We start from the raw sequence: 7,200 nt of genomic DNA on the forward strand, positions 1-7,200 counted from the left end.
TGATATTCCGCTTTTTTTGCTCGGGTTCCATTCTTGGCTTCCTGCATATGAGGATCTCAACCCTATACTCTCATTGCCATACATTTTACCTTGCCTTCCCTGACACACACATACCTACCCCACCAGGCCTTCCCTGACACACACACATACACACACCAGGCCTTCCCTGCATATACACACACCTACCAGGCCTTCCCTCTCACACACACACACACACCACCAGGCCTTCTCTGCTGTGATAACCTGAAATCCTGAACCACATCTTAGGTTATTTCTGTCAGCAAGAAAGCTAATATATTAAGAAAGCAGACAAGGCTAAGCACCCCAGTTCCTACATGATAGAAGAAGAGAACCAGAACCCATTTGTATAAAGTCATCTGACCTCCACATGGGGGCTGTGGTGTGTACCCACACACATGCGCACACAGTCACTGGCTTAGTTGGAGGGCTTGCAGCACAAGCATGATGATGTGAGTTCAAATCCCTAGCCAGGGTGTGAAAACCTGTAACCCTAGCATGGGAAGGAGTGGAGAAAAGCAGATCTCTGAGGCTTGCTGGTCACAAACTTCACTCCAGATTCAGTGAAATATGGTATTCCAAAGGAATAAGAGAGATGGAGTTAGACAGTAGGGCATCCAGTGTCCTCCTCACTTCTGAGCCCAGGTACACACAAGCACTAAAAACAAATAAATAAATTTAAGTGTAGACAGCATCCTACAACTCTTAGCAATGGTCACTTGGCTCGTGCGTCCACAGCAAGCTGCGAGAATTAATATGAATTGCAGGATACACTGTTCAGCAACACTTCAAATGTGCTTTTGGCCCCAGGTTCCTTCCCAGGCTACACCTGCCTGAGTATCACTTAAAAGAAAGACAGACAGACAGACAGAAAGACGGACAGAGGGGGGGAGGGAGGGAGGGAGGGAGGGAGGGAGGAAGGAAGGAAGGAAGGAAGGAAGGAAGGAAGGAAGGAAGGAAGGAAGGAAGGAAGGAAGGAGAAAAATGCAGGCGGCACAAGGCTGAAGGAAAGCTCTGTTTTAGAGTGTTTACCTGGCATACCCAAGGTCCCAGGTTCCAGGGCCCACAAAATACACAGTAGAATATACAGCATCTGTGACCCCAAATGTGTAGACAGTATTAGAAATTATTATTATTTTTGTATCACATTACAGTCATCATACATGTCTCAAAGTGTACTTTTAATGTCTACATTTCAGAGTAATAGTAGCTATAACCCAGGACCTCCAGCACTAGGAGTGGTACCCCATACACAGTGTCCTGACACCTCCCAGATCAATCGTTAATCAAAAAAAATATCACGGAGACTTGCCCACAGACCACTCTGGTGGGGGTGACTTTTCCCAGATGTCCCTAGTTTCTGTCGTGTGGACAGAAAAGTAACCAGTAGACTCCTGAAGTTTAAGTACTATGATGTCCTCTGAAATTCTTTTTACTAATCAGTTTCTTCAACAGTATATCACACTATCTTTTGCATTTTGCTTTTCCATATAAATTCTGAAATAGTTGAAGTTCCACAAAAAAAAAGTGTTTTTAAACATTTGAAATTTTTACTAGAATTGTTATTCATACACACACTAACGGGTAGAAATGGCATCTTTAAAATGTTGAGTCTTTTTATCTTTAAGTACAAAGTAATTTTGGGTTTATTAGATTATTTGGCTGTTTCTTTTTGCCAACCTTATTAAGATATTATTAACAAGTTATAAGTATATGTGTGAGTATTCATATTCAAAAGATACAGTGTGATAATTTGATTATCTGTCTAAGTTGTGAAAGTTGTGAAATAATCGCAGTCAAAGAATTAACTCATCCACCATGACAGTTGTTGCCTGTGAGTATGAGTGAGGGTGCAGTTATGTGTGTGACTGTGTGTTTGTGATGAGCACATTTAAAATCTTCTGAGACAGCTGGGTATGGGGTATGTACCTGTCATCTCAACACTAGGAGATAGAGGCAGAGGACCTGGAGTTCAAGGCCATCCTCAGCTACCTAGTGAACCCTAGGCCAGCTTGGACCGAGTGAGACCTTGTCTCAAAACCATTTAACCTACAAAGTAGATTTCACCTGAGTAGTGTAACTCGACTATACTCATCACACTGAACATTACACTCACAGAGTTTACTCATCGTTTTTTCTTCGGGAATGTTTTGTTTGTTTTGTTTGAGATGAGATTTTGCTATGCATCCCAGGCTATCCTTGGATTCTTGCTTCAACCTCTTAAATGCTAGGATTATAGGTGAAGGTCAGCTTATCTTTAACTGAATTTTCACTTTTTTATATCCATCTCCTCATCCACTTCTATCTGTGCATTTAATGCTTCTGATTTGTAATTTTCTTTGCTTCCTCAGATCTAAAGCACATGCTGTCATGCTTGCTTCTAAGAGTTACACACAAGTAGATAAATTAGTAGTTCTCTTGCATTATAAATAGGCTTAGTACATTTTCTGTTTATAGTGACATAAAGAATGGTAACTTATAAAAATATAATATTCTATAAGCTCCCTATATTTCCATAATATATATAATTACTTGTGGATTATCAAGGTAGATCACTTTCCACATAGACATATGTATCATCACAGACAGTAAGAGTTTGGCTTTCTCCTCACAGAAATGTGTATGTTTGTTTTCATTTGTATAAAGTAGAACCTTTAATACCATCTTCAACAAAATAATGTCTACTCATTTCTTCATCTGACTTTTTAAATATGCTCTGTAGATATGAACATTAAGTCTGATATTTGATTTTAGGTTTTTGTAAGTACGTTTTTTTTCATCTTTAATGACCCTTCTTTATACTAATAATATTTATCATGATGATTTTTACTGTAACTATTTATTAACACTTTAAAAATATTTTCCTTCATCAAACAGAGTTCACCTTGTTTCCATATTTTGTTATTAAAGAGAATTGGTAGATTTTTTTTCCAGTGTTGAACCAACCTTGCTTTCCTGGTTAGCCTTTCTTTATTCTGACAAGGTCTATTTCTTTAATGCTGACACATTTTGTTTACTTAAATTTTCCTTAGAACTTTGCATTTGTGAACCCTAGTCTATCCTGAACTATTATTTCTGCTTTCATAATGTTCTTTTTTGGTGTCTGGGTTTGACTAGCCTCATAAACATGAGTTATGGAGTAGTCCATCTTTTTCTATTTTTGAAGAGACTCTGTGTGATTGCATTTGTCTGTTCCTTAGATGTTTGGTAGAACTTGCCAGTGACAGCATCTGGACCTGGTGTTTTCTTAGTAAGAAGGCTTTATAGCTGCTGAGCCAACATCTTTGATGATTTTAGGATGTGGCAGATTACAAAACCACTCGAAGTTCTCTATGCTCGGTACCCTATCCTCTCACTAACGAGAAAGCATCGAGGTCCTCACCTTTTGAATCTGGACTGGACTGGACAGTCGATTACTTAGGCTACAGAAGATAGTTCTTCCACTGTGCCCATTTCCCAAGAACTTGTCAAGGAAGGGGGAAGAGGAGAAGGAGGAGGAGGAGGAGGAGGAGGAGGAGGAGGAGACCTCTACCTACCACCTGAGTACAGTGCCTCCACCCAGACTGAGCCATGCTTAGCCCACCAGCTGTGGGAGACTGGGTTACACTCGGCCCATCTTAAAACCACCATGAAGTGGAGGGCCAGCATCCATCCACAAAGTGACCCATCACCAACCTGCAATTGTCCAGAGACCAGAGAGAGCCTCACCAAGACCACAGGAGCCCTTCTGTTTACCACTGACTTTTGAGTAATCAATAATAGTCACTTAAAGCCATCCAGTGGCAGAGCAGTTATACAGCAAAAGAGAATTAATGCGCTGAACTGGTTCTATCTTCTGTTTCTTCCAAAAGTATTAAGCCATTTCATCTGATTTTTTTAAAATTCATTGGTATGACTGGGGTTGTAACAACATCTATACACGTACATACATGTGCATCAGTTTTATTTCAATTATCCGTACTATGTATTTTCTGTTTCTGATACATCTACAATGTTGTCCCTTGTGATGACTCTGTTCAGGTTAGTAGGTGTCTTGCAGAAGGTTTACCAGCTACACCGTTTCAATCCACCAGCCTCTCTGCGGCAGTTTGGTCCCTCCATCCACATCCACACCCTTCACTATGACGTCTTCCATTCTGTTTCCCTCTGCTTTCTTAGAGCTTCTTTGATCTTCTCTATTGCTTTGTTCAAGCTGAATCTTCATTTAAGTGTTTTCAGCTTTCCCTGTTCTTAAGTTTAATTATTTATAAATACAAATTTCCCTTGAAAAAAAATTTTCATTGCTTCCCGCAGTTTTATTAGGCACTATTTTATCATCTTTCAGATTGAATGCTTATTATAGTTTCTCCTTGAGCATATGGCTTGAGAAGTATGGTTTTAATATCCAGTGGCAGGAGGCAGAGTTAGTTATACATTTTACTAATAACTGAGGTGTTTTGTTTTGTTTTGCTTTTTAATATTGTCAGAGTGCTACATTCAACTCACATTGGCTCACAAGATGCAATCGTTAGACTTGGGTAATTTGAAACCTGATTATTAAGCCATCATCAGTAGCTTGAAATCTGTGGTGGTAGATGTATTTATGCCACACAAATAGGCACACTGTCAACCAGGGCTTCATCCTCTCCCTGCAGAGGTAGTTTTCCAGCATAGCGTTTGTCTGTGTTACAGTAACTGCTTATAATGTATTCACGCTGGCGCTGTCCCCAGTACACGTCCACATTTTATGTGTGCTTTATGAGCGCACCAAGAATCATTTTTCCCCTTATTAGAAATGGCGTTGTAGAGGCAGCAAGAGGGCTTATCAGGTAGAGAAGCTTGCCACCAAGTCTTACAACCCAAGTTCAATCCCTAGAGCCCCTCTGGTGAAAGGAGAATCAACTTCTGAAAGTTGTCATCAGACCTGCACATAAGTACTGTGACTCGCACGTGTGTGAGCACACACACACACACACTAAATAAGTGTAAAAAGCAACCATCATTTCCTTCCATATTCTTGATATTCCCAGCTTTCTCGGTTACTGATTTACAAAAAGCCTTTAGATCTCTTATTATGGTAACAATCTGCATGACATTTTTGTAGTTCTAAAAATGAAACTTTTATTTAAACAATGCCCTTTTTGCTTATTTAGTTTTTAAAATGGGAATCTTACAGTGTGGGTCAGGCTGGCTTTGAACTGGTGATCCTCTGTCTTAGCCTCCAAAGTACAAGAGATTCCTGGGTCATGCCATTTTTACCACCAAAGCATTTGTGGAAGTATGTGTACCCACATCTTTTAAGTTCTGGAGATGGATCCCAGGGTCTCACACCCCACCCACCACTGAACTGTGTCCCCAGCCCATTCCTTGTGTCTCTTTATTTGAGGATAGATAGCATATTCTCTTTATCCTTCACATCAGTCTTTTTATATTCTTATGTATTCAGATAAACCACATAGAAATGGATGTTTTTGTTTTAACTATGATCTGTGATTTCTCATTGAAATGTTCAGTTTTGTTATCTATGTTTGGATTTATTATACTCTCATTTTGGGGGGTGGTGCAGCGAACTTTATTGATGGTATTCAAGAGAGTAGGGAGGACTCCCTAGGCCCCTCCTGTTATTATGGGGTTCTGGGATGGAAATTGTGAGGGAGATGCTCAGTGTTGGGGGCCGAGTTGGGGCAGGGACTCCTCAGCAACTGAGGGCCTCTCTCTTGCTCTCAGTGTCCTTGCTGGGGTGGGTGGCCCAGAGTTTTTTACTCCTTGGAGGCCATGTAGGCCATGAGGTCCACCACCCTGTTGCTGTAGCCGTATTCATTATCATACCAGGAGATGAGTCATTAAGAACAATGCCAGCCCCAGAATCAAAGGTGGAAGAGTGGGAGTTGCTGTTGAAGTCTCAGGAGACAACCTGGTCCTCAGTGTAGCCCAGGATGCCCTGATGTGGGCCCTTGGATGCCTGCTTCACCACCTTCTTGATGTCATCATACTTGGCAGGTTTCTCCCGGTGGCACATCAGATCCACGAAGGACACATTGGGAGTAGGAACACGGAAGGCCATGCCTGTGAACTTCCCGTTCAGTTCTGGGATGATCTTGCCCACAGCCCTGGCAGCACCAGTGGATGCAGGGATGATGTTCTGGGCAGCCCCACACATAACACCACAGTTTTCTAGAGGGACAATCAACAGTCTTCTAAGTGGCAGTGATGACATGGACCATGGTCATGAGCCCTTCCACGATGCCAAAGTTGTCATGAATGACCTTGGCCAGGGGGGCTAAGCAGTTGGTGGTGCAGGATGCATTGCTGACAATCTTGAGTGAGTTGTCATATTTCTCATGGTTCACACCCATCACAAACATGGAGGCTTCGGCAGAAGGGGCAGAGATGATGACCCTTTTGGCTCCACCCTTCAAGTGGGCCCCGGCATTCTCCATGGTGGTTTTGCCAGTAGACTCCAGGACATACTCAGCACCAGCATCACCCCATTTGATGTTAATGGGGTCTCGCTCCTGGAAGATGGTGATGGGCTTCCCATTGATGACAAGTTTCCCATTCTCGGCCTTGACTGTGCTGTTGAACTTGCCATGGGTAGAGTCATAGTGGAACACGTAGACCATGTAGTTGAGGTCAGTGAAGGGTCGTTGATGGCAACAATCTCCACTTTGCCAAGTGGAGAGTAGATGGCAGCCCTGGTAACCAGGCACCCAATACAGCCAAATTTGTTCACACTGACCTTCACCATTTTGTCTATGGGATGAGGCTAGCACTGCAAAAGAAGATGTGGCTGTCTCTGGAATAGGGAGGAGCAGAGAGCTACACTCTCATTTTTAAGGTCTCTATCAATTATATTCCATTTCAGAAGGGTGAGGACACACACACACTGCTTTGGAACATAGTATACCCCCTTTTTTTCTCCTCACATGGCACAGACTTCAACTGCTGTATTGGTTGTGAATGCTTGAATGCTTTTTAGACACGGTCTTAAAGACCAGGGTTAAAAGTGTTTCTCCATAGATGAGTAAAGATGTCCCATCTGCCAGCCATCTGAGAATCACCTGTAACCACACCTTGGCTTGGAAGCTTTTTCTTTATTGAATGCTGAGTTAAGAGCATGAATTCAGCCTCATGACTGTACCCTCACCATGGCTCGTGGTAAAAATTCTTATTCAAAGCAGACACTATGACCCCCATAGCTCC

The 7,200-nt window shown here is 42.0% G+C and overlaps 1 pseudogene; it reads right to left on the minus strand.

Moving 5' to 3' along the window:
* Positions 1-5,756: 5,756 nt before the first annotated feature.
* On the minus strand, positions 5,757-6,745 carry LOC110296984 (glyceraldehyde-3-phosphate dehydrogenase pseudogene; annotated as a pseudogene).
* Between the last annotated feature and the right edge of the window lie 455 nt (positions 6,746-7,200).

This window comes from Mus caroli, unplaced genomic scaffold, assembly GCF_978045245.1.
Source record: "Mus caroli unplaced genomic scaffold, Mus_caroli_1 scaffold_7, whole genome shotgun sequence".
NCBI lineage: Eukaryota > Metazoa > Chordata > Mammalia > Rodentia > Muridae > Mus > Mus caroli.